The sequence below is a fragment of the Canis lupus genome, chromosome 36 (assembly GCF_003254725.2).
Source record: "Canis lupus dingo isolate Sandy chromosome 36, ASM325472v2, whole genome shotgun sequence".
NCBI lineage: Eukaryota > Metazoa > Chordata > Mammalia > Carnivora > Canidae > Canis > Canis lupus.
In genome coordinates this window covers 24,225,527-24,253,187 of record NC_064278.1, presented here as the reverse complement: position 1 = coordinate 24,253,187, position 27,661 = coordinate 24,225,527, and the positions used below count along the sequence as shown (strand labels likewise).

Below are 27,661 nucleotides of genomic sequence, written 5' to 3'. Positions count from 1 at the left end.
GTCATATTTGGCTCTTTGCTCCAAGAAATAATATGTGCTATTTTCTTTCGTATATTTTTATTATAGATTTTGATATTTGCCAAAGCAAGTTTTCTCTTTTCGTTTCCTATAAAATTATTCAGCCAATTCTTAGAACTTCATTCATATTTTTATTTTTTTTTAAGATTTTATTTATTTATTTGTCAGAGAAAGAGAGGGAGCACAAGCAGGGGGAGCAGCAGGCAGAGGGAGAGGTAGGCTCCCTGCTGAGCAAGGAGACTGATGCAGGACTGGATCCCAGGACGATGGGATTATGACCTAAGCCAAAGGCAGATGCTCAACCAACTGGGCCACCCAGGCATCCCAGAACTTTATTTTTTTATATGAGTTTTAGACTCACTTTGCCTGGTTGCACATGGAATCCTAGGGGATTTTCATTTGAATTGTGTTAAATTTCCATATGAGTTAGTGGAGAGTTAACTTAATTACCATATTGAGTCACTCCTTTAGTGAACTTCTAGTACATCTTGATATTTCTTCAGGTCTTTTATGTCCTTCAACAAAGGTTGCAATTTTCTCAACAAAAGTCTTACTCATCTTCTGCTAGGTTCCTTCTGATGATTGTTATATTTTCTAATTAGTTTCTGCTTGTGTACTGGGAAGCTATTAATTTTTGAACGTCAGTCTTGCATCTAAGAACATTGCTGTCCTCTCTTATTAATAAAAGTTTATTTATGAGCATCTTTTGATTTTCTCTATGTTCAATTATATTGCCTGAATACAAAAATTTTGCTTCCTTTTTCTTTTTACTCTTTTTTCCTTGTATTCTGGCAAGAATTTCCAGTACAATGTTTATCATACTGGACCGAAAAGTCATAATTATTATCTTTTTGGTTTTGATAGGATTGTTTCTAAAATTCCATTGTTTACTATGGAGTCTACCATAGGTTTTTGCTAAATATACTTTATAAATATATCTTCCTTCTATTTCCTTTATTTTCCTTCTATTTCTTGTTTACTAAAATTTATTTTTTAATTTTTATTTATTTTATTTATTTATTTAAGAGAGGGAGCAGAAAGTACAGGCAGGGAGTGGATCAGGAAAGGCAGAGGGAGAGGGTGAAGCAAACTCCCTGCAGATCCAGTGGTCAATGATGTGGGGCTCAATCCCAGGATCCCGAGATTATGACTGAAGCTGAAACAGATGCTTAACTAATTGAGTCACCCAGGCACCCCTAAAATTTCATTTTTAAAATCATGATTGAATGTCTATTACAGCAAATATTTTTTCCTGTGTCTTTTGAAATGATAACATGATTTTTCTGTCTGCTTAATGTTAACTACATTGATACATCTTCCAATAGTTAACCATTCTTTCATGCCAGCGCTTCATTTGTTTTAAATACATGGTTGGAAATTAGAGTGCTTTTAACTCAAGATTATGTGCATTTGATGTATTCTATAAGAGATTTCATCATTTTCTCAGACTCAGAACTTCACTTTTGGATTGCTATAATTAGGTAAGCTTATGAAACTTTCACTGTAGCATTAGTGATTTGAATGAAAATGGTTTTATTTAAATCTATAAAATGTAATGAAAAACATATTTTAATTTGAGTTTACATTAAATTTTTCCTCCATTGCTAATATTTGGTATTAAAATTACTAAATTATGCTCTCTTTACATGAAAGATTACATTCAACAAATATACACATAAAATAAATATAAATTGTTATCATTTTACCATGCATCCAGTTTCCTAAAACAACATGTAAATAATCAAAACTCAAATTATCTTTTTCTTCACATATACTGGTGGGTTATCTCAATTCTAGGAGGGGTAGGATATCAGTAACATCTCTGTCTTCATGTTTTTCTCAACAAAATCACAGTTTTCCCTTGACTGCCTGAAAACTGAAAACATATTTTTCCAGATTTCATCAAGTTTTATTAATTTTAGTGCAAATCCCTGTTATTAAATGCTCAATAGTCTATAAATTTTCATTAAAAAAGGTTTTCATCAGGAATCTTACATAGTTTTTATATTCTTTCCTTTAAGTTGAATAAAAGCATAATTTCATCTACAGAAAGATTAAAACAAGATTAATATTAAGAAATGATAAATGTCATAGAAAATTGCAAGGTGTAAAATATAGATATTCCATTTTATCTTTACTTTATAACAATTATTTAAATTAAATTATTTTAAAGCCATCATCATTATCAGTGTGACTCACTTGCCTATGATTAGACTGGATGGAGAAAAGGATGCTTGGAACAATCACTGATTTAAACTTTCATTCTTGCTGAGGTAGGTTCCTGGTGATAGTATGTTCAATCATTATATGATTAATGACTACTGAAATCTGTATAAGAAATGGAAGTCACAGATGTACTGAAGAAAATTGGCAAAGCTTTTTTGAAAACAAAGCATCATGACATAATGTGAGACACAATGAAATTCCCTGCTCAATAAATTAGGAATGCTCAGCTTGCTGTCTCGCACGGTATCATACTATGTTATATTGCTCATGTGTTAGATGAGATCACATTTACCTTTATTTAACATTCCAAAACAGAAAGAAGCACGATCAACATGACCCAAGTCTAGAACAGCACTGTCCAATAAAACTTTCTGCAATGATGGAAATGTCCTATATTTGCACTAAGATAATAGCCACCAATGACAGATAAAGCCGTCAAAGACACTGAGCAGTAGAAAGGTGGCTAGTGCAATAAAGAGCTGAATTTTCCACTTTATTTAATTTTAATTAATTTAATCTCATGTACAAATATCACATTTGGCTAGTTTTACCACATTGGACAGTGCAGGCCAAGAATCTTAGGTTTTCCAAACTTGTCATTAAAGCTATAATCTGTTACTATAATTTCAACTTAATTCTTGCTTCTATAAAATGAGTATATCAAACTTGATGTTTGAATATCTAATATTTAAACCTGCCAGGTAAATTTTTTGCATGTATGAATCAATTTAACCTTCTAAGTAACATGTCCCAAGCTAGAAAGATTCCCAATAGAGCAGATGATGAAGATTTTATTCTATGTAGGGGAGAGCTGATTAAAAAAAAAAAAAAAAAGTTAGTATGTTTGGCAGATATGTTTCTACCAGTTACCATGTCAACAGAACTGATTATTATGATATTTGATTATAATTAATATAATGAAATAAATATAGAATATCCATTCCAAAATTGGTAATGTGGTAATGTGAAAAATTCCAAAAGGATTGCTCGTTGGAGCGTTCTTAAAATAAAAATTTTTACCAGGCCTACATGTTATATAACTCAGAGGACCAGAAAAATAACTTAATATTTGAAATATATTAATTTCTTTTTAATTTGGGCCCTTCCCCGAGGTCCATATTTTCAAGGGAAATTAAACTGTCCTGTAAAATTACATAGCTATGTATTACATTAACATTTTAAGAGCTAGAAATAATAAGAAACCACATTTTTTACACTGCAAATGACTACTGCCATAAAATCTTTTATGTAAATCTCTTTATTGCTTAGTATTTAATTATAAATTATAAATTGATGAAAAATTGTTGCATATACTCTATATATGCAACAAAAAGGGTAAGAAGGATAAAAAGAGAACAAGAAATAATTTTCTCAGACCCCAAACTCAAAAGCTAAATTCCAATTGGTTTTTCAAAAAATATTTCTATAAATATTTTTATTCCAGAATAAGAAATACTATATAACTACATAATTCACATTAATCAGTTTTTTGGCAACTGAATTTCAGACATTAAGTATTGTCTAGACTTTCTCTAATATTTCTTAATATTCCTAACATATATATATATATATATATACACTCTACATAATTGAATATATAATTGAAACATATAGAATCCCTTTATTAATACTGCTTAAATGACATCACTAGTCATTAATTCACACACACAGTGAAAATATTTTGAAATGCCAAAATATAATTTTTAAAAAAATTTAGAAACGTAACTCATATAAAATAAACACGTTACAGATTTTTAAAATTTTAATATTTTATCTTTTAAATTAAAGAGTAAACGAGCAGAATGGTAAAGCTGATTAAGAGAATTTTTCTAAATAGCATTTATATTACTAGTTAATAAAGGAATGCTGAAATAAATTTTTTTCGTATCAATTTTTAAATTTACATTAGTTAGTTAACATACAGGCTGATACTGGTTTCAGGAGTAGAATTTAGTGATTCCACAAGTCAGCTAAATTAGAGGCAAGTTTGATTAATGTCTTTTAAAGCAAAAAAACAATCTTTGTGGCTATATTTTCTATTGGAAAGAATTTGCATCTCCTTTGAGCAAAAATGCATAATTTAACATATAATTTTAAGTGTTGGGCTTAACCAATAGTAAATATTAAGTGCAACAAAAGTACATCCTGTATAGGTTTGAATTAGTGCTTGCATGTCCTTGTCAGACATTGCTCAGTCAACACCGATATGACTCGTGGCCACTCTTTTTCTTTTTCTCAGGTTTTGGATAATTTTTTTTTTAATAGAAAGGAAGGACTGCTGCATTTTAGAATTTTTTAGGATAATACTTTAAAAAAATTAGAATTCAGGACGCCTGGGTGGCTCAGCAGCTGAGCATCTGCCTTCGGCTCAGGGCATAATACCGGTGTCCTGGGATCGAGTCCTGCATCGGGCTCCCTGCATGGAGCCTGCTTCTCCCTCTGCCTGTGTCTCTGCCTCTCTCTGTGTCTCTCAGGAATAAATAAATAAAATATTTTAGAATAATAATAATAATAAAAATTAAAATTAAAAATGAGAACTCCTTATTATCATAAAACAAAGAATATCTCTCTGGAAGCTCTTGCAAGATAATTTTATTTCGTAATTTGTGACACAAATTTTACCCATGTTGATAAACCTGGAAACCAGAATATTTGTAGATTTCAGTATGATAAATGAAAGAATCCAGGAATCCTTTCAATCACAAGCATTGGTGAGTAGAAAAGTCTGTATGCATGACAATGCAGGACAGGGTCCTTCCAGCCTTCTGTCGGTGACTGTAGAGACCACTCTGCTGCCCTGTCATCAGATCAAGACTCTCCAAAAACTATAAAGGTTATGTGGCATATTTCTAGTTCTGGGGGGCAAACCAACCTACAACTGGAAGGTAACCAGGATATTGGAAGAATTTCTCCCCTTTCCTTTGACCTTTCCTTCCTCTCTCTTCTTCCTTCCTCCCTCCCTCCTCTCCCTTCCTTTTTCCTTTCTCCTTCCTCCTTCCCTTCCACCCTTCCTCCCTTTCCCCTCCTTTTCTTCCTGAACGCTCCTACCACAGACCTTTTGGGTACCTGGGTCAGTGAGCATGGGTATCTAACTCCCTTGCACCTCCTCTTCCATTCAGCTGCAGGAGTACTGACAATATCGACGCCCTCCTTGGCCCTCCACCCTGTTTGTGCCCGTGTGATGACCTGCCTCAGTGCTACACGTTCCAGGCCCCTTGGAGGTTAATGTATGCCCTGACTGGAATGTGGGAGGGCTTGTTCTGATCTTCCCTGGAGTGGTGCACAGGAGGCGCCACCAAAGATAACCGGCAGAGATGACTGGTAGACAGGAGGCACCACTTCAGATAACTATCCTTTGACCTCAGCACAATGCCCCTCACCCTATAAAAGCTGTAGACTAAAGTCCAGACATGGGGGGTGAGGGGGAAAAGAGCTGCGTAGTACCTGGATCCTCTGTCCACCCGACCTGTTAGTAAACTACCCTAAATAAAACTGTGTCAATGGTAAGGAGTGGCTTCCTTCGTTTTTTGGTCTCAAATGCCTTCTCCGTTTGGAGGATACTTTACTGTCCCACCAGCAATCCCAGGAAAATATTCAACAGAATTCTTAAAAACTAAGGAAAACTTGTGTGTTTGTTCTCCATTGCCACTGCGACAAATTACTACAAACTTAAGTGGCTTACAAACAACACACTTATTATGTACAGTTCTGCAAATCCAAAACCCAATACAGGTCTCCAATACTGGGCTAAGATCAAGGTGTCGGCAGGGCTGCCTTCCTCCCTGGACACTCACAGTCCGATCTCTTGCCATTTCCAGCTTCTGGAGTCCTCCCACATTGGTTGGCTTGTGGCCCCTTCCTGGGTCTTCAAAGCATTTCTCTGAGCCTTTTTCCTACTCACGCCTCCCTCTGACCACAGCTGTGAAAGCTTCACTTTCCAGAACCCATGTAATTAGATTGGACACACCTGGATAACCCAGCAAAATCTTCCCATTTTGAGATTCTTCATTTAATCACATCCTCCAACTGTCTTTCTCCATGCAAGCGAACATATTTACAGGTTTCCAGTGCATGAACATCTTTCAGGGGCCGTTATTTGGCCTCCCACGATGGGCACCCATGCTGTAAAGCTTGAAAGTTACCATCCACAGACCCCAAGCTTCAGGGACTTTTTGCCAGAACTAATCAGTGGGACCTAGATTAAAGAGGATTATGTTCTCCTTCTTGTGAAATGGTGGGGTGCCTGCAAAATAATTTGAGGAAACCCAAATAGTCCACAGTTTGATGAGGTTAGGGCAGAGTCATTGAGTGGGCTGCAGGGGCTTTAACAAGCAAGTCAGCAGACAGATTTAAGAAAAGAAGGAAGAAGGAAGAAGGAAGAAGAAGAGAAAAAAAAGAAACCACAACAGCCACAATGGAAGTGCTTCTCCAAGAATAAAAAGGACTGCGCAGGCTGGGTTTCTTTCTGAAGGGAGAAGTCAAAGCAACAGAAGATGCCCAGGTAGGACTTCTTTTTTTTTCTTTTTTCTTCTTCTTTTCTTTTCTTTTCTTTTTCTTTTTCTTTTTCTTTTTCTTTTTTTTTTTTCTGTATCGGATGGTAGCAGAAAGTTTGTGCCCAAATGGTTCCAGAGGTGCGATGCAATTCAATTCAAAGTTGTGAGGGCAATATTTGCAGTGTTAGATATTAAAACATATTGTGAACTTTAAATAGTGAAAAGACAGTCTCAAGTAGACAGACCTTATTACAGATGAGAACTCAGTATAAGAAAAACTGGTACTTAAAAAAAATTATACGAGTGCTGCTCTTAAGATTTTGGGTTTTTCTTTTTTCTTTTTTTCTTTAGGATGGTTTCTCTTTTCTATGTTTTTTAGAATAAATCTGAATTACTTGAGGTAACATACATAGCATATTGTATCAAGATGCAAAATAATATGGCAACCAAATACACACACATACACAAACAGACATACACAAACGCTACACCTCACGTTTCATTAAATTTATTCATTAAAGAATTTAAGCATGCTTTTCTTTGATCTCATCAACGTGAAAGAATAATGAAGTACGTATCATGGAAAAGAAGGCAAGGAACAAAGTCTTCCATGGCTAAGGAGGCTGGATTGCAGAAAGATTACTTTACCATACACTGCCCAACAATTTAGGTTTCTCTGTGTTTCATCAAAGCCAATCTGGCAGAGAAACACATGTTTTCAGTTTTATTCCATGAAAAGATAATCTTCACTTTAGCATTCATTATGCGCAATGTATGCAAAATGCAATGAGCCAACTGACTCACACTTTGGTGTCATGCAAATAAAACCTAAACACAAGAAAGTGTAACATCTAGTAAAATGTGCATGAAACCACAAAGGCTAAGATAAGAAAATGGATAGCAGGGAAATGCAATTAGCACATTCACTGAGGGCAGCTAGTAGGATTTGGAGAAGAGCCATACAAATATAATTTTGTTCTTTTTGGCTAAGAATAACATTACATTTATAGGCAAATGTAGGCTCACATTTGCCAAGCAGTTTCTGCATTTGATTAAAAAAAAAAAAAAAAAAGAAAAGAAAAAGAAAGAAAAGAAATCTATAAAGATAGGTGGAGGCAGGTATACAAGTATGTCAGATGCGATCTTCTACAAAAAAGAGATGGCTGGACATGCTTCATGTTTTTGATATTTCAAATGGTGTTCATGTTCTTTTCCAGTATTTGAATAATATTCAGTCATTCAACATTCGTAATGTAGTTAAAAATCAGACTTTTTTCATAAAGATATAAAGGTTTATTGTTTTTTCCCCCAGAATAGTAGATAGTTGAAAATATGTGTCTGATACATGTGTCAATAACTAACTATATATACATGTGTATGGATTGATCATTTTAGTAGCTTGGATCTTTTAATCGATGTTAGCATTAAGCACACAAAAATCAGTCTGACTGTTTTGTCTAAGTGAAAAATTAGAATTGATTATGAAATACATAGAGCTCATATATTTAGGTCACTAAAGCTAAAGGACTATCAGGTGGTCAATTATTTCAAGTAGTTAAATTGTTTTGGGTTGCGATCTAATCAGAAACTAGTAAGACTATAAAGATACTATTCAGGAGGTCAGACTCCAGTGTGGGATAGAAGGGAGGAGGTGGAAAATTTGAAGGTAGCAAGACATTTTCTAAAATATAAGAAAGTCACCAAAAGGAAAAGGATGAAAGATTTTTTTTTCTAACATCAGCACTACATACAAAATTCAAAAATCAGTCTATTCTGGTGGTTCTTGAACTTTTTGGATTTGTGTCACCACTCGCAGTGATTACCACACGATCACATTTTACAGTAGGACAGTATCTCACCAACCCATAAAATCAGCCATAGTCATCACAGGATTCAAGTGTTGCCCTCCAGCACTGCGTCTCCGCTTGAAAATAACTGATTACTGGAGATGAATGCTTTCTTAAAAACCCAAGCAGCTAAAAAAATTAAATTAAATAATTAAAAAAACCCAGGCAGCAAAGATCTGGAATTCACTAAGGAACCTTCCATGTTCCCACTTTGAAGCCAGTTTGGAAACACACCAATCAGCTTTTAGTCCTAACCTGCTCCAGAGCAAATCCCGGGACCTCTCATTGCATCTGAAAGACATCTCAATGACCATATGTATCCTTAGTTGTAACCAAACTACATTTTACACATTGCTCAAAATTTGGCAACATGCTCGGGAAACATTTGTGGTGTATGGGCATACGCCCTAGCAGCCCTAGCATGCCAGCGGAGAGCAATTGATTCATGTGATCATTTCAGTCACTTATGATACAGAAGAGGCCAACGAAAATGTTTGACAAACATGACCTGAGATGAAAGAAGGAAAGAAGGAAGGGAGGAAGGGAGGAAAGAAAGAAAAAGAAAGAAAAGAAAAGAAAGAAAAGAAAAGAAAGGAAAGAAAAGAAAGAAAAGAAAAGAAAGAAAAGAAAAGAAAAGAAAAGAAAAGAAAAGAAAAGAAAAGAAAAGAAAAAGAAAAGAAAAGAAAAGAAAAGAAAAGCAAAAAGAGGTGAGAGGAAGGGTTGGGGAGGAGGACCGAAGAAAGGAATGGTGTATTAAATAACCCTTAGCCGTCACTGATCTGAGGGAGAAAAATGCACTTGTTGGGGGGACAATAATAGAATATGATTAGGAATTTTAAATGCTCGCGGAGAGTTCTCTATTCTGCATGTCTTCTAATTGACACTGGAGCATAGCCAAATGTTTGTTGTTGATGTGTATTTATATGTTAGAAGGGTGCAATCTGTGAGCTCTGAGAGGATCATGACAGCTGGTAATTTACTTCTATTTTTAGTTTATTAATATTTCCCAAGTATATTTCATTTAATTATTTACTCAAGGATTGAGAAGTTAGATAGAAATCCTTATTTCGAGCTTTTTAGTCAATATGAGTTTCAGTTCCAGTTCTAGAAGAGACTAGCCCTGCAACCTTGGGCATGATACTTGTAATCCAGGCCTTCATTGTCATATTTGTAAATGTGGTTAATTAATAAAGACCTACCTCATATGGTTCTTGAGAAGATTAATGTGTGGAAAACACTTAGCATAGTACCTGTAAATAATAAGTGCTCAATAAAGGTTTCCTGCTACTATTACCTAGCCTAGTTTGGTTATATCCAGATATATAAACCCCTGGAGCAGTAAGGAAACTATAATTCTAAAATTATACAATAACCAAATTTAGGATGTCACGGGTGCTGAGAAACTTAAATTAGCAAGATAATGGTGAGCAACTTCTAGGAAACAGTCTAAGAAAGAAAAACAGGTAGAGTTATTCTGTATAAAAAACATCTATCATTGAATCTAGGATTTATGAGAGCCCAAGCACATAAATTTGTTTCTTCAGTGCTTTAACAAAATGCTCTCATATATCCTAGGCAATGAGGAAAGACCGTGGGAGCCTCATGATTATATGAGATTGAAGCATTTCAGAATAATTATTGCTTTTCACCACTAATTGTTTTCTGAATCCATTTGCCCAGCATCTGTTTCCTGTGTCAAGGAGTATCCAGAAAGTAGTTCTGTAATTACATTTCATACATGAAAAAGTCTAGAAGCACAAACAAATGTTCCCAAAAAAAGAACAGGGTTATTTTGCTACAAGATGTTAAAATACTGGAATATTTGGAAAAACAAAGTAGGGTGAGCAGGTGCTTGCTGAGAGAAGTGGGGCTAAGCATGACATACGAAGAACCAGAAAGCAACACAACTGGAAGTAGTCGCCACCAAGGCCACTGGGCATTTCAAAAGATGTCTGATTAGTTCAATGGTGAGCTTTATTTGGAATCTAGTCAAAAGAGAATTTTCCCTCAGGTCACTGAACAGTAGCTTGGGTTCCTCTCTTACTCACCCACCTTCTACTTGCAGGCTAGAGGGAAACACCAGCTTCAAAGTGGGTCTTTCATATTCTGGGGAAGATTAAAGCTTACAAAATAAAATGCCACAGTCTCCCATCATCAGTGACAGCACCTTTCAAAGGATGAGTTCTATTTAGTTGAGTGGCTCCCTGCAGGCTTATAGCTTCTTAAACATCATGAGGGTTTTTTTTTTTTTTTTTTTTTTTTTTGCCTTTTTAAAAAAAAAAAAAAAAAAAAGAAAGAAACTGACTTAAGAAAACCGGAAAGTATAGTTCTTTGTTTTAAAAATAAAAGTGTATTTTAAAGATAATGATGGCTGTGGGGGCACCTGAGGGGCTCAGTCAGTTAAGCATCTGCCTTTGGCTCAGACCATGATCCCAGAGTTCATGTCTATCGAGGTAGGCTCTCTGCTCAGTGGGGAGCCTGCTTCTCCCTCTCCCTCTGCTCCTCGCCCCTACTTGTGCTCTCTCTTTATCAAATAAATAAAGAAAATTTTTAAAACAAATGAAGATATGATAGCTGGGTATTTTTGATTAATAAGCATAAAGGAATTCAGAGTCATTTAAAGATTTTTATGAGCCTTGTAACAATTCTGATTCTTTACTTGTTTATTTTTTTTTTATTGTAAGGGCTACTTCATGTCATAAATTAGTCCTGAGGGAGAGAGAGAATCTTAAGGGTTCCACTCCAGCACAAAGTCTGACTTGAGGCTCCATCTCACAACCCCAAGATCATGGCCTGAGCCAAAATCAAGAGTTGGACACTCAACCAACTGAGCCATCCAGGTGCCCCTGGATATTTAAGTTTAAAACATAAAACAGAAATACATTCTTTCTAAGGCACTCACTGGCTCAGTTGGTAGAACATGCAACTCTTGATCTCTGGGCTGTGAGTTCAAGCCCCATAGTGGGTATAGAGATTATTTAAAAATAAAATCTTAAAGAAAAAAAAAGTTCTTTCTGATGTTCCACCCTGACCCAAATCAGAAATTATTTTTATTTTTTTAAAATATTTTATTGACTGATTGCTTGATTGATTGTGCATGTAAGCAGGGGGAAGGGCAGAGGGAGAGGGAGAGAGAGAACCTCCAGCAGAATCTGTGCTGAGTGTGGTGGAGCCTGACACGGGGCCAGATCCCATGACCCTGAGATCATGACCTAAGCTGAAACCGAGAGTCAGAAGCTTAACTGACTGAGCCACCTGGGGGGCCCCGGAGGTTATTTTTTAAATATTGTTAGCCTAAAGCTAATTTTCAAATGGAAAAAAATGTAAATAATCACACATATTCTAGCTTCTAAAATCTGGAAGCAAATCTTTCCCTGTGCTTTTAATAACAATTTCTATCAATTTGACGATAGCTATCAATAATTTTTGGCAGTTAGAATCACAGAAATTAAAATTTTAGAGTTAAAAGATTCCTTAGAAAACACTGAATGCAATCTCCTTCTGTCCTAAGTGAGGTAACAGTTGTGGACAGCCAGCACAGTGCCTGGACCTCAACGCATCCCAGGCTGCATTTATCTACCTTTTGCTCAAATCAAAAAAAAAAAAAAAAAATGCAATTAACCCCTAAACATGTATAACACCATAACAACATAAAAATTATGTTCTATTAAATATAATGCACTATTAGGAACTGAAAAAATATTTTTGGAAAATTTGACCCAAAGCAAGGGAGAAAGAAAGAAGGAATTGAACCTTTCAGAGCTATTTTATTACCAAATCACCAACACTGTTAGTCAGCCTGTTTGGAATGCTGTCATTTGGCTTTTTTTCAAGACACAATCAGTAGGTTCTACACCTGGACCAAACCATAGGGAGAATGGTGACTCATTTGATACAAGGCTGATTTTTTCCAAGAAAGGTATAGTAGTCACTACACGACATGGACTGATCAATAATATACAAGCAAATTGAAATTCTACAGACTTGCACAAGTCCAGGCATAGGTAATTAAAATAATTCAAAGTTAATTGAGCTGTCAGGAAGAAAGTAAACATTTCTGGGTCTAGAGCAGATTGCTAATCAACTCTAGAGTTACCCAGTATCTTAAGTTGGGCTCCCCTGAAACCCTGAGACTGGTATTTGAGGTGTGGGTGGCTTATTTGGGAATTGATCCTAGGAAGCACCAATCAAGAAGTGGAGGAATGAGACAGGGAAAGGAAGATAGTCTATGATGTGCTTAATGAACAATCTAGGAAACTGGGTGATTGTGACTCAGTCTCACTGGGAGTCCTTGGGTGATGATATAAAATAAACTCCAGAGTTGTCATATCTGGGGATGAAGAGGCTGGAATTTGATACTGGTTATGGGTTATTCCCAGAGGTATTAGCTCTTCTGCACTTCTGGTCTTTCCTCCCCTTGGTTGTGGCCAGAGAAAATCCTAAAGGTTGGAAGTGGTGCATGCTTGGTCATATTCCACATGTGTATCTACGGTAATGTCTACTTGATTAACACCTTCAGACAAGTGATAGTGCAGTGAAAAAAATCTGAATTTGCCAGCTTCTCTCTGTAGCAAATAAAAAGATATCGTGGCCAGATATTCTTACAATGTGGTAATAAGGTCGCTGTGAGAATGTTATTATGGAAAATTATAGTGGGTGATATAGTAGCTTGTCCAACTTATTTATTAGGGTATAGATTTAGGTGAATCCTGTCTATAACATTATGTCTAAGCTACTGATGCAGATTAAACTGCATTATCATGACTTAATAATCATGGATTTAGTCAAAATGAAGTTTTTGGCAAAAACACAAAACAAAACAAAAAAACATTAAAGAGCAGTGTGAAAGGTGAAGCAATTAGCAGTGCTCATGCAGTATTTTACCATACCTGAGGCTGAAACGCATGGGACTGTGGCTCTCCTTGGAGTATGGTGGATCAGGCTCTAAAGGCCTGATATGATGCCTTCAGTGATGTGGGTCATATTGCTTGCTACCTCCTCTTGCTTTGATCTCTTACCAAATAACCTTCTGATTTTAATCTGGCTTCCTACATAGAGGAATCTACAAAGAGAAGAGATGCCAGGCAGAGACTATGGATGCCTGGCTGCCTTCACAACTGTGTTTTTCATTATAAATAAGTGAATTTTTAAGAAGTAATTTGAGTCTGTACCTTTGGGGTTGGTATTATGATACTGGCCATGACCAAATCGAGTTTTGGGCCTGCATTATGGTGACTTCATCAACGTGTTGTGAACCATCTGGTAGTGCTTTTTGTGACGATCTGCTTCGCATTCCTCTGGCATAACCTCTACAACTATAGCAGCAAGACCTGGGTTTCAAGAACAGGCTAGAACAATGATGTCTCTAGTTGCATTTCTATGAACCCTTTATGATTTGTAGATAATCAGATTTTCAACACTGGCCATCATAGCAGTGACTGGACTAGAATGTGGAGTTGCACTTAACTCTGGGTTGGAATCAATCGGGGAGACTTTCGGTTCACTGTATGTTCCTCTGAACTTTTATTTTATTTTTTATTTTTTAATTTTTTTAAAAAAACTTTATTTATTTATTCATGAGAGACAGAGAGAGAGGCAGAGACACAGGCAGAGGGAGAAGCAGGCTCCATGCAGGGAGCCCGACATGGGACTCGATCCTGGGACTCCAGGATCATGTTCTAGGCTGAAGTCAGGTGCCAAACTGCTGAGCCACCCAGGGATCCCTGTTCCTCTGAACTTTTAGTTCCTCAAGTGCTTTGTGAGTTTCAGGGTCTAAAAAGTTTGGAAGCATCACACACTTTATTTCTCTTTAGAGATTCGGAGTTGGGAAGTCTTGAGGCTATCTCTTTAACTTTATTTAACACGGTACTTTCCGCTCTCTTCCCCATCCATCCCCCACTTTGTTTAACCAAATATTTATTAATATCCCCTAGAACACATTTGTGGATTATCATTACCATCAATCTCTTATCCTATTTCATGTTTTAAAAGTCATTTAATATTATTAAGGTTTGTAATTGGGAAAATTAATCTGGTTTTGCACATTTATAAAGGTTGAATGCATCGTGATTATTTACTTTGCCCTGCAATAATATTCAAATCAATTTCTGCTTATCTCCCTTTTACATGAGGTTTGTCCTGTTAATAACATTCAGTTTACCATTTACGGCAAAAATGCATTTTCATTTCTCACATAGCTAGAAAATCTTTGCAGTATCTGGGCAAATAATTTTCTTTCTGCATTTCCTAGTGTACATCTATTTGCATTGCTCTGTCAATATGCTTGAGTTGCAAATGTAAACACTGAAATGATCTGAAATTCCCTCTAACAGAGAGGTTTCCACCACTGATATTCACTTCTCATTGTATGTTTTGCTGTGCGAACAATTCCTTTCTTTGTTCACACATTAAGGCTTTGCCAGAGGCAGACGTTTATGGCATTAATATACAGAATGTTGCGGGTATCTCTTTCATTATCTGGGAGGAGAGCAGATAAAAATAACACGGAACTCTAAAGGCATGAGCAAATATAAATGATTTCAAACACCAAGCGGTACCCGAGGTTCTTCTCAAGTTCAACAGATAGCCACCTAACACTGGGGTGGGGTGGGTGGGTCCATGTGTGTGCATGCACACATGCGTGTCTATCAGAGAGAGATGGAGAGCAAAAAGTTTGCCTCATGGCCTTGTTTCAACTGCTACCCTTCTTTGCGCCTCTAAAAAGCGATTAGGGGTGCAATTTTGGAATATACTAATACAGAATCTAATTTTGAACTACCACAGTGAGTCTAACATTACTCAGGCTACTGTTTAATAAGACAGTTGATATTTGAGGGAGAAATATGATGAAAAAGAGAAAAGCATCAAGCTGCATACAACTATTTTTGTGAAAATCCTAAAAAAAAAAAAAATTCTGGGGTTATCCAAAGGAAGCAAAAGAAACTCAAAGAGGCAGCACTATTATCAGGCTCTCCCAGAGGTTAAGTGATTGAGTGGCTTAGGCACTTTCACTAATGGGACTCAGGCTTAATCTCAGCTTTAAAAGGGACTTTTGGAATTTGTAGTAAGTCTTCCTAATGTCTAGAGCACTCTGTTTCTCCATTTAGCTTTCTTCTTCCTCTTCTTTTCATTAGGCGTGTCTGTGACGAACCCCTATATGTATTACATAATGTCTATTTAACCATAAATCTGAGGATCTTAGAACTATGTGGATATTTTCAGCCTCCATTATTTTTTTAATTTTTTTAAATTTAAATCCACTTTGCTATCATATATAGTATAACACCCAGTGCTCATCCCATCACGTGCCCTCCTTAGTGCCCATCACCCAGTTATCCCATTCCCCTCAGCTTCCATTTCTAATCACACTTATCAGTGTGAAGAAGGAAGGGGTCCTATCACTCCCATGGTTATGGATAAGAGAATAAAAACTGACTTGCTTGGGTTCATGGAAAGGGCTAGGGAGTGGGTGCAGGCAAATAAATTCCATGCTTTGATGAGCCCAAAGCTCACTATTGCAGCTGTAGAACCTGGAAGCTGGAAACTAAGCCAGTGACGTGTCCTTGGGGGTTAGAGGCAGAAAAGAGGAAAGCAAGAAGTCTGCTCCTTCCAGTATCATGGCACTACAAAGAGGTCGTCTCTGTGTGCAGCTTGAACTATGAATTCTGGAAAGGAAGTAGAGCCCTCAAGGATTGATAGTCAATGAATGGACTTAACCCAAGTTAATTTGTTTCCCACAAACTTCTCCTACATAAGGGAAGCCTTTGGGGATCCCTGGGTGGCTCAGTGGTTTAGCGCCTACCTTTGGCCCAGGGCGCGATCCCCAAGTCCCGGGATCGGGCTCCCGGCATGGAGCCTGCCTCTCCCTCTGCCTGTGTCTCTGCCTCTCTCTCCTCTCTCTATGACTATCATGAATAAATAATAAAAAAAAAACAATCTTTAAAAAAAAAAAATAAGGGCAGCCTTTCCCTCCTGGTCATGACAGTCGAGGACAATGGAAATTCAGGAGGAGGCACACTTTCCTACTTCTCTGTACCCCCAGGAAAGCTATCAAGGGAAAAGAGAGAATTAGCTATTGCTACATTAAGAAAATGAGGTGCCAAGTGAAACCCCAGATCTCATTTTTATCGCTGCCAAGAAGCTGCGGCTCAGGCCTCATGTTGGGAAGCAAGCTGTGGATCGTGTGAAATTCATGGCCCACATCACAGGGCAGCACCAGAGATACCTCTGAGCCCACTGCTAGGCTTGGCACAGAGAGAGAGAGACACTTGAAAATCAGAAGAATCCACATTTCACTTGTTTAAGAGCAGCACTACTGAGGTATAACTGATGTACAATAAACTGCAAATAGTTAAAGTGTTCAAGACGATACGTTTCAACACTTGTCTACCTCCATGAAGCCATCAACATAATTAATTAAGAAAGCAGCATATTCCTCACCCTCAAAAGTTTCCTCATTGCAGGAGTTCCTGTCCAGAGAATCCTCTGTGATTGCTATAGTGGTATTTGTTTCTGACAGCTGCTGTCACAAATTATCACAGCCTTGCTGGCTTAACCAACACTAATCTATTAGCTCCTTCATTTCTGGAGGCCCAAGTCCCCAAATGAGCCACACTGGGCTGAAATCAAGGTATCAGGGGGACTGAATTCCTTTCTGGAGGCTCTAGGGGAGAATCCATTTCCCTGACCCTTCTGTTCTCTCAAGGCTGCCTGCATTTCTCGGCAATGGAGTCCGCAGTCACAAGCTGAGTCCTTCCCACATTGCATTATTCCAATGTCCTACCTCCACATCTCCTCCTCTGGTGCTGACCGGCCTTGTCCCTCCCTTCTACTTTTAAAACCATATGATGATAGGGTAAATCTCCCTGAGGGACAGCTAATTAGTGACTCTAATTCTATGTGTGACCTTAATTCCTCTATGCCTTGTACCACAATGTGTTCAGGTTCTGGGGTTCTGGATGGGGACATCTTTGGAGAACCTTCGTTCAGTCTAACGTTGTTCTCTAGCTCCCCATCTCCCCACACACTACCAAGTTGTCTCTATATAGTCACGGATACTCCTATCATGTGAAAGCTAATGCCTGCTTTGGTTTAATAATAAATAAATAAATAAATAAATAAATAAATAAATAAATAAATAAATAAAATCTTTAAAAAAAATAGAGGTTTTTTTGGGGGGGAGGAGATGGTATCTAATTAACAAATTCTTTAAATGATAAAATATGCGATCTCTTCTTCCACTGTGAGCAGATTTTCAGACAACACCTTTTTTTAAAGGATTTTATTTATTTATGAGGGACACAGAGAGAGAGAAGCAGAGACACAGGCAGAGGGAGAAGCAGGCTCCCTGCAGGGAGCTCGATGCGGGACTCGATCCTGGGACTCCGGGATCTTGCCCTGAGCCCAAGACACTCAACCGCTGAGCCACCCAGGCACCCCTCAGATAGTAATCTTTAGCATCAAACTACATCAAGTTATTCCGTTTCTCTCCCATTTTTTCTCCTGCTAACTAAATTCAAGATAATGCTCTACTGTTACTAGATGATGGTCTAGAACTCTAGGTCAGACTTCTTTGACAGAGGAAGTTCCTTTTACCTTATTATCATTGCTGATGGTGAGCTACCAATGGACAAAACACTGACAGCATTAACAGAGGATTCTGGTATTTAGAATAAAAGCAAATTAATTATTCCTTCCTGTACTATCTTTTATAATATTAATGATTCCAGAACTGAGGGAGAAATATGTAATCTGAAAAAGAATAAGTGGACTACATGCAATAATCGGCATATAATTCTTTTGTAAATAATAATCTATTTTAGTACTAAAATGAAGAGAAGGCTGCCAAAAGACTTGAAATTGATGCACGAAACATTTTCACCCAGAGTTCAAAACTATCTATAGAAGCAGCAATTATTTTGTAATTTTTAAAAAATGAGTATAAAACTTATCCACTGGAAATAAGTACTCTACTAAAGGGAATTAGCAGAAAATCCAATGCTAAGTGACTCTGTATCAAGACTTCTGACTTTTATAACTAACCTCTTCTGCAGATCATTTTTCTTGGTTTGAGCTCTTTTCCACCACAAAGTAATTTTTTTGTGTGTTTTTGATTCAAACAAAAGGAATACATTTTAGAAATATTGATAGTAATAGTTACAGAAGAGTGGATTATTTTTTTAAATAGCAATACAAAAAAAATTAAAAATAAAAATAACAATACATTCCAAAATTGTTCAAAAAAGGTAATTGGTTTGAACAAGGAGATGTTCATTTCCGGCAACTTAAAATAAAATCTAATGAAAGATATCAGAAAACATTAGAAATTAGGAACAATATTTAGGAAAATAAATTGACTACATTAAAAAGTCTTTATGGATTCTATTTTAAAATAATGTCTGTCTTACAGGTTTTGATATATCTGGGTTTCCCACTAAAAAGAGATAGAAACTCTCAATAATACTAAAAAGCAAACAAACAAAAAACAAACAGCAATGCTGCCAGACATGTTCTTAATAGAATTTGGGGATAAGATTCACTAAGCATGGGAATAATGGTCAGCATATACTTTTTTGCCTCTGTGACCCAGCCAAGTCACCTGCCTTGATAAAAAAAAAGGGGGGATAGGGACAGGAAGAGGTATTTTTAAATTTTCTATTCTCTGACCTAAAGCTTAAGGATTGAGAATTTAAACCAAATACAAAACTGAATAATGGTCCCCTAAGTCACCTTTACATATCATGAGGGCAGGATATGGACCTGTTTTTGCTGATACTTTATAATCCAGGATCTACTAGAGTGCCAGGAATATATAGCCTAAATATATTCTGAATGAATGAATGAATGAATGAATGAATACAAGTAGCTACCAAGAACTGAAATCCAACAATTAAAGGAACATTTACAAAAATTAACAATAAGCAAAGAAAAGTTCTTGAGCAAAATAAAATTTATCAATGTGGGGTGCCTAGATGGCTCAGTAGGTTAGGCATCCCACTCTTGGTTTTGGCTCAGATTGTGATCTCATGGGTCATGGGATTGAGCCCTGAGTAGGCTCCATGCTCAGCTGGGGTCTGCTTGAGGATTCTCTCCATTTGATCCCCCCCCCCGCCCCCATCCCCCCCCCACTCAGCTTGCGTGCTCTCTCTCTCTCTCTCTCTCCCTCTTTCTCTCTTAAATAAATAAATCTTAAAAAAAAAAAAAGATTTACAGATGTGGACTGAACATTAGTTTGAAGCAAAATGAAAAAACTCATTATACCTATAGATATTCTATGATTTTTTTTTTAAATTCCAAGAACACAGAAAAATATTTATAAGAATTGAGGAAAATATCCTTTTCATAACTTTTCAGTACAGGAGGAACAGACGCTGCTGAGGAGCATCCTAGGATTGGGACTGCTTTGGAAAGGTAGCTAAACATAACTTGGCCAAGAATAGAAGTGAGACATTTACTCTGAGATCTGTCCTACATTCACATAATGGGAGTTTGGTCACAGAGAAATTCCTGGCCTATGAATCACAGGACCATGTTCTTGGCTCAGCTATTTACTAATTAAGCATATCGTTTCTTGGACCTCAGTTTTTAAAATCTAAACATTGCAGAGTTTAGATTCCTAAGGGTGTCAACTTGGTGACCTGTGAGCTGAATCCAGACATATAGTTTTGTTTGGAAAGAATAAAGTAAAACTGCCTTTATTTGTAGGAGATATTATTATGTAGAGAGAAAATCCAGATAAACCTATAAACAAATTATAGAACTGATAAGTAAATTTCATTGCATGAGACAAAGCCCACTTACAAAAATAAATAGTGCTTTTACATTCTAGCAATGACTAGTTGGGGGGGAAAATGCATTAAAAATTTCTTATCAAACTCTTAGGAATAAATTTAGTGAAAGGTTTATTACGACTTATACACTGAAAACTACTATTACTTAGAGAAATTAAAGAAGGTCTAAATAAATAAATAGATATATTAATAGATTGAAAAAGTTAAAAAAAATAAAATAAATTTAAAAAATAAAATTAAAAATTAAAAAAAAGAAAAAGAGAAAGAAAAAGTTTAGGATTTCTAGATTTTAAGAATCCCCAAGTTTATCTATAGATTCAATCAAAATCCTAGCAGACTATTTTGTAGAAACAGACATGCTGATTCTAAATTTCTATATGGAAATGCAAAAGAACTAGAATAGCTAAGAAAATGATGAAGAAGAAAAAAAGTTGAAAGACAACTTAGCTTTTAGATATACCATAAATCCACAAATATTAAATTAATGTACTATTATTATAAGAAAAGACAAATCGGCAGAGAGAACAAAGTTCAGTGATTGATTCGCTTACGTATGGTAAATCGCATTTCAATGAAGTTACCAAAGAAATTAAGCAGGAAAATATTTTCAACAAATGTTGCCAGAAAAATTGGACTGTCTGTAGAAAAATAAAACAAAACAAACAAAAACCTTGCCATTCTTCCTAACACCATATATAAAAGTTAACTCAAAGTAGCTCACAGACCTAAATATAAAATTTAAAAAGGTACAGATCTAGAAGAAAACACAAGAGGATATCTTATTAATTGTACAGTAGGCAAAGATGTCTTAGGAGGCACAGAAATCATTAACCACAAAAGAATAAATAGATAAATAGGACTTTATCAAAATTAAAACCTACTTATCAAAAAATACTCTTAAGAAAATGAAAAGGCAGGTCACAGATTGGTGGAAGATATTCACAATATATATTCGATAAATGACTTTTATTCAAAATATAAAAGATATAAAATAAATATTATTACATATACAAGTCTTATATAAATATAAGACTTAAAATAGATAATTAAATCATTTTAATGGACACTTTACCAAAGATGTATGATTGGCTAACAAGTACATAAAAAGGAGTCCAACATGATTAATAAACAAAATAATGTAATGAAAACCTCAAGAAGGTACTACTTTACATTCATAGAATGGCTTAAATCAAAAAGGTTGATCATACTAAATATCGATGACAATGTTGATCAACTGGAAATCTAATACACTGACAGTGTAACATGATACAACTACTTTTGGCAAATGAGAATTTTTAATAAAATTAACATACACTTTTACTAAGACTCGGAAATCATACCCTCCAGAATGAAAGCATATGACCACAAGACTTGTATAAGAGTGTTCATAATTACTTTATTCATAATAACTAAAAATGACTCAAGTGTTCCTCATCAGGAAATCATTAACCAAACTGTGGAAGAGTCACATTACGGACTTTCCTTAGAAATTAAAATAGCTATTGATACACACAGCAATATGCATACATCTCTAAAACATTATGTTGAGCGAAAAAAGCCAGCCAGAGGGTACGCTTATAATTCTATGTATTTTATTGAAGAACAGTAATACTGCTGTAGAACAGGGATTAGCAAACTTCTGTAAAGGGCCAGATATTAAATATTTAAGGCTTCGTGCTGCTAAGTTTTTAGTTATCTATATTCATTTGTTTTTGTCCAGAAAGCAAACAAGTAGTTTCTGGATCAAAGGAGACTACTACTACTTACAGCAGCAATAATAGGATAATTTCCCTACTCCCCATCCTCTTCCTTTTAGAGCAACGTGATGAAAGCCAAAAGTTTAGGCCTGTAATACAAAAAGGAGGTTTTTGTATCACAGGAGAGGAGCCCTATAATTATGAATCTGAGAGTTTATATAGAAACTGCAATGCAGCCGCCCTCCACTCCTGAAGGACATAAATCTTACCTCCCTAAAGGACATAAATCTTGACCAGGAAGAAAAGAGGAATGTTTCTAGTTTACAATCCTTTGAAATGAAAACAAATAGCTCTCAATTTCCTCTCCCTTTACAATGTAAATATATACCCTTCAAATGTGTAGAGCAAACGTTTCTAGGGAACAAAAGGAGGCATTCTCTATCTTTATAGCCGGGCCAATTTTTCTTTGCTCAGGAGCCTGGATCTCTGTAGGATCACCGAAAAATCCAAAAAGGACTGCCCAAGTACAGGCCACAACGTCTGGGTCTCAACTACTCAGTTCTGCATTTGAGCCATGAAATCAGCAGCACAAAATACGATGGAAAAAAAAAAAAGGTGTGACTTTATTCCAACAATACCTATTTGCATACACAAGTAGTAGGCCCTATTTAAATAGCCTGAGCTGTAGTTTGCTAACCCCTGTTCTAGAATGATAGAAATCACAGTAATGGTTTCCTTGAAGCTTATTGACTGACAAGGAGGTCAAGGGAACTTTCAAGAGTGGTGGAAATAGTCTTCATTTTGATTTGAAAGATCAAATCATGTATGTATTTGTCAAAGTTCATCAAACTATGCTGTTCAGAACTGTGCATTTTATTTTCTCGTAAAGCTTACCTGATTCCAAAAAAAAAAAAAAAGACTACTGATTCCTACAGCCATTAAAAAGATAATAAAAGAATACCATGAACAAGTCTATGCTCATTAATTCAACAACCTAGACGAAACAGATCAATTCCTTGAAAACCACAAACTGCCAAAATTCCACAAATATGAAATACTCTGAATAGCCATGTAACAATTAAAGAAATTTAATTCCCAATTTAAAAGCTCCTACAAAAGGTATCTCCAGGATAAAATGGTGTCCCCAGAGACGTCTACTAAACATTTAAAGAAGAATTAACGTGAATGCTACACAACCCTTTTCAGAATACAGAAGAGGAAGAAACGCTGCCTCCCTTGTTTCATGGGGCCAGTAATTACCTCACACCAAAGCAGGCAAAGACAGTATAAAACCAAACAAAGCAAAACTAAAGACCAATGTTCCTCACATAAGCACAGAAACCTTTAACAAAATATTAGCAAGTAGAATTCAGAAATATCTAAAAGGTGATGCACATCATGATCAAGTGGGGTTTTTTTTTCCCAAGGATGCAAGGCTGATTTAACATCAGAAAATCTATTTTTGTAATCCACCATCTCAACAAATCCCAAAGCACGAAAAATCAATTTGCCCTCAGATTTCATTTTCCAACACTAAATGCTGATGAAGTCTCCTATATTTAAGTGGTAAATAAAATACAGTATGTTCCTAATTTGAATTCTTACTGGAAACATATGCATCCTTACTCACATGTGCACACCTGACACACATCTGTATCTACTCTTACACACAGATAAAATGAAAAAAAGAGGAAGGATATATTTTTTAAATGGTCATGTTTCTAGATAGTAGAATTATATATGGTTTGATTTTTCCATTTTTAAAGTATACTTTCTACAATGGGCCTAAATATTTACAGTCAGGAAAAAAAGTAAAAGGAAGTAATTTGAAGAGAGATGTGCACTGGTATTTCTCCTAAGTAATTTTTCTCTTTTTTTTAAAAAAAGAAAATGTTGAACATTATGTCAAATATCAGTATGAATGACTCTATAATTTCAAGAAACACTAAACTGTTTTCACAGATAATTCCCCTAAAATTTTATCTCTTTATAGGTATATTGTAAGGGCAATGCATGAGATATTTGACTACTGTAGCTTTAACGACTGACCACCAAACCAGGTTTAAACAGATTGCGAGATGGATTAACACTGACTTATTGAAGAAAATAATACAATTTTATGACATGAACTATTGCAGTCCTGTCATAAGGAATTACTCTTTTAAAATATATTTTAAAAACACCAACTTTCCATTGTGACAAATTAGGTGTCTTCCACAGATACATGCTATTACAAAAACACAAATGAAAAGTATATCGGTGGCTATTATTATACTAACATCCAGCATTAATATAATGTCCAGGAATCAGATTTAATTACAACGAAAGCCCCATGGCTTAGATCTGCCACTCCTTTCTTAAATAATCAATCTGAGAAGCTGAAATAGTGAGTCTAGGGCATCTTTACCAAATGGAAAATTATATTTTCATTAGCAATTACACATTGATTTCTTTTTTAAATGGACATTAATGAATAAAGCATGTATTTAATGTCATAGCATAGAATGCCAGATAACTGTCTTTCCTGGTTAATGTGTTTTATGTTTTCAAACAATTCCAACTCCCTCAATTTAAAACTGTAAATGTGACTTTCATTCATTGAATGAAGGAAGGTACAGAGGTTAACAGAAACATAACTCTAAAAGTCTTTCTTTCGTGGAGCGTACAGGAAGTGTACACACACACACACACACACACACACACACACACACACACCAGGGGTATGAGTGCTAGCAGGATATCCATTCATCCATCATAGAGAGGGTGCTAGAGAAGTAGAAGAGCAAAGGGAAAAGAACCACTTGAAAGAAAAATCGTCCGAATTGAGACATACCTCCTCAACCTTCTCTTTCTGCTTTGAACTCTTATTTATTCTGCCCTAGAAACTCTACCCAGACTCTAACAAAAATGACATCATCACAGCCTCAAGCTCTTATGGGTTTCCCACATACCCCCAAGGTCTAAAGCCTACATTCTGCAGGCTTCCCTGCCAGCAGGATTTTGGGCAGAAACTACCTAGGAGAAGTACTTGCATGAGATTTGCAAGGAAGAAGAAACACAAAAAGAACAATAGCCATTATCTTTGAGCTTTAGACAGACCCTTGGTAGACGGAAGAAGTAAGGTTTTATTGACCTAATTTAGCATCTCACTATCCTCCTGCATACCAGCCACTTTGATGCTACAGGTTTCTGAGACCTCTGGTGGTGGTTTTCCTACAATTCTTACATATTCGGATTTCCCAAAAGAGGCCTTCCTGGGCTTCCGCTCCTCCTACCTTTCTGAAGTTGTGTGAGTCTTTAATTCCACCTTTGATCCACAAACCAGCAATTTCATTTGGTTCAGCCTAAAAAGAATATAAAATGAGAAATTACTTTTAGTAAAAAAAAAAAAAAAATGTAACAATAACGTGGTCCATCTCCAAATGGGCCACATTTCCATTTTAAATAAAAATGACCTGGAAAACATGTATTTCTTGTACATGGAAAAGTATGTCTACCAAAGGTATAATTCTAACATCCTACACATCTCCTCTGTTATGGTGGAAGCATTCTTCTGTATTTGGCTTCTACAGCTCTTGATGAGCTTGGATCACTCATCTCCTACTTGCATACTCCAGTCTTGCCCTGGATTCTAGAATAGTCCAGGCTGGATGAAAAATACGCTTATGTTACTTTAGTCACACACGGGGACCCCTCTGCATGGATCCCACTCCTGATTTTACTAACAGAGCCACTTTCTTCTTAATTGTCCTTCTCTAATAAATCTGCAACTCTGCCATTTATTGAGGTCCTGGCTACTTGTGGACAGACGCAGAAACTATGTGACTCAGTTCCACAGTATTGGTCCTCTGATTCCCTGTCGCTTTGCTCTGCCTGCCTATCAGGACACGATTTTTTTTTTTTTTTCATTTTGGATCTCACATTGTTGACGCACACATTGAATGCTGATGAAATAGTGCTAGACTATTGTGCACAGTGCCGAGTGTACTTCATTAATATTAAATGAAAGACTAGATGAAAAAAATGAAAGATTATTTGGAGCAGGCCCAGGTTACTGGGAAACTGGTGTAGGAACTTAAAAATATCTAGATAGAGTCTTTTAAACAAATTTACCTCAGAGATGCAGCTCATGCAGGCACTTGATTGGGGTTAAGCCCAAGTCTTTGCTCGCTTGGTCAAAACTGACTCAAGATAGAGGTTATTTTTTTTTCCATGAAAAAAATATAGACTTGGAAGGACAATGTGAGGTAATATGTATGGTTTTCATCCACATGGTGGAAGTTGGCTGAACATCCTCTACCCTCTACCCCTTCTTTCGAAGCTTACAGGAAAGAGGAAAAAATGGAAGGAAACCAGCTTCCTTTATAAGACAACCTGACCTGGAAATTTTCTATATATCACTCCTGCTCATCTCCTAGTAGCCACTGTTGTATGACCACACTCATCATTAAGGAAGTAGTTTCAAAAGGTAATGGCATGTGCTAAGCTCAAATTCAGGGGTTTTATTACAAAAATGAAGAAAGAGCAATGGTTCCTGGGGGAGTCTATCAGCAGGGTCTGACAGACATGGAATTTGAATTCAGCCCTAGGTGAAACCAAAGGTTTGCTTGTTTATTCTATCGTGCTATTGTACTTCTCCATAGTATTGGTTATAGGAAATATAAAACTTTTAAACAGAGATGCAATATAGTCATATTTGTATTTTTGAATGAGTACTTTGAAGAAATCAGAAAGAGGTAGGGATACATTAGGAGGTTAAGGCAACAAATGATGGCTTAAAGTGCCATTTCTCAATCTTTTTGGTTTTAGGATCCCTTTACACTCCTAAAAATAATTGAAGACCTCAAAGAACTTATGGTTATCTGGGTTATACCTACTGATCTTTACCATATTAGAAACAAAAAGTGGGGGATCCCTGGGTGGCTCAGCAGTTTAGCATCTGCCTTCGGCCTAGATCGTGATCCTGGGGTCCCGGGATCGAGTCCCACGTCGGGCTCCCTGCATGGAGCCTACTTCTCCCTCTGCCTGTGTCTCTGCCTCTCTCTCTCTCTCTGTGTGTGTCTCATGAATAAATAAATGAAATCTTTACCAAAAAAAAAAAAAAAAAGTGAGGAAATTTTCAAGCACAAGAGCATACAAACACATATGCTGTTAGTCATCAGGCTAATGATGTCACCACATGTCATGTAGTTTCTGAAAAATTCTGCTGAACATTTGGAAGACAGTGTGAGTAAAACAGGCAAATAACATCTTAATATTATTTTGAAATAACAGGGTCTCCTAGATTATACTTTAGAAATACTGGCTTAAACTAATGTCATGTCAACAGAGATGTCAAGGAGAAATCATTAGAAGTGTCAAGAGTTAGTGACCTCCTTCAATACGATAGAATTTACAAACACAACCTCCCTTTAGTATAGGTGGTTATTGTTTTAAAGATAACCTTTATGGAACACTGTGCTAAATCCTTTAACTCTTAATTTTATTTAATCCTTACCTAAACCCTATGATACGATGCTATTAAGTTTTCCCACAGCCAATACATATAATTGTGTGTAGTGAACAATGTATGATTTCCTGGTTGACCGGAA

General features: G+C 36.2%; 2 long non-coding RNA genes across 5 annotated transcripts in view; one reads left to right on the top strand and one right to left on the bottom strand.

The window, feature by feature from the left end:
- Window positions 1-27,661, top strand: part of LOC112668198 (uncharacterized) — a 150,123-nt gene that overhangs the window by 64,413 nt on the left and 58,049 nt on the right. The gene's annotated exons all lie outside the window — the stretch shown is intronic.
- Window positions 1-27,661, bottom strand: part of LOC112668199 (uncharacterized) — a 160,574-nt gene that overhangs the window by 79,793 nt on the left and 53,120 nt on the right. Inside the window, exon 2 of the long non-coding RNA XR_003141569.3 lies at window positions 25,346-25,414. This is a non-coding gene — a long non-coding RNA (uncharacterized LOC112668199). The remainder of the gene's footprint in view (window positions 1-25,345; window positions 25,415-27,661) is intronic.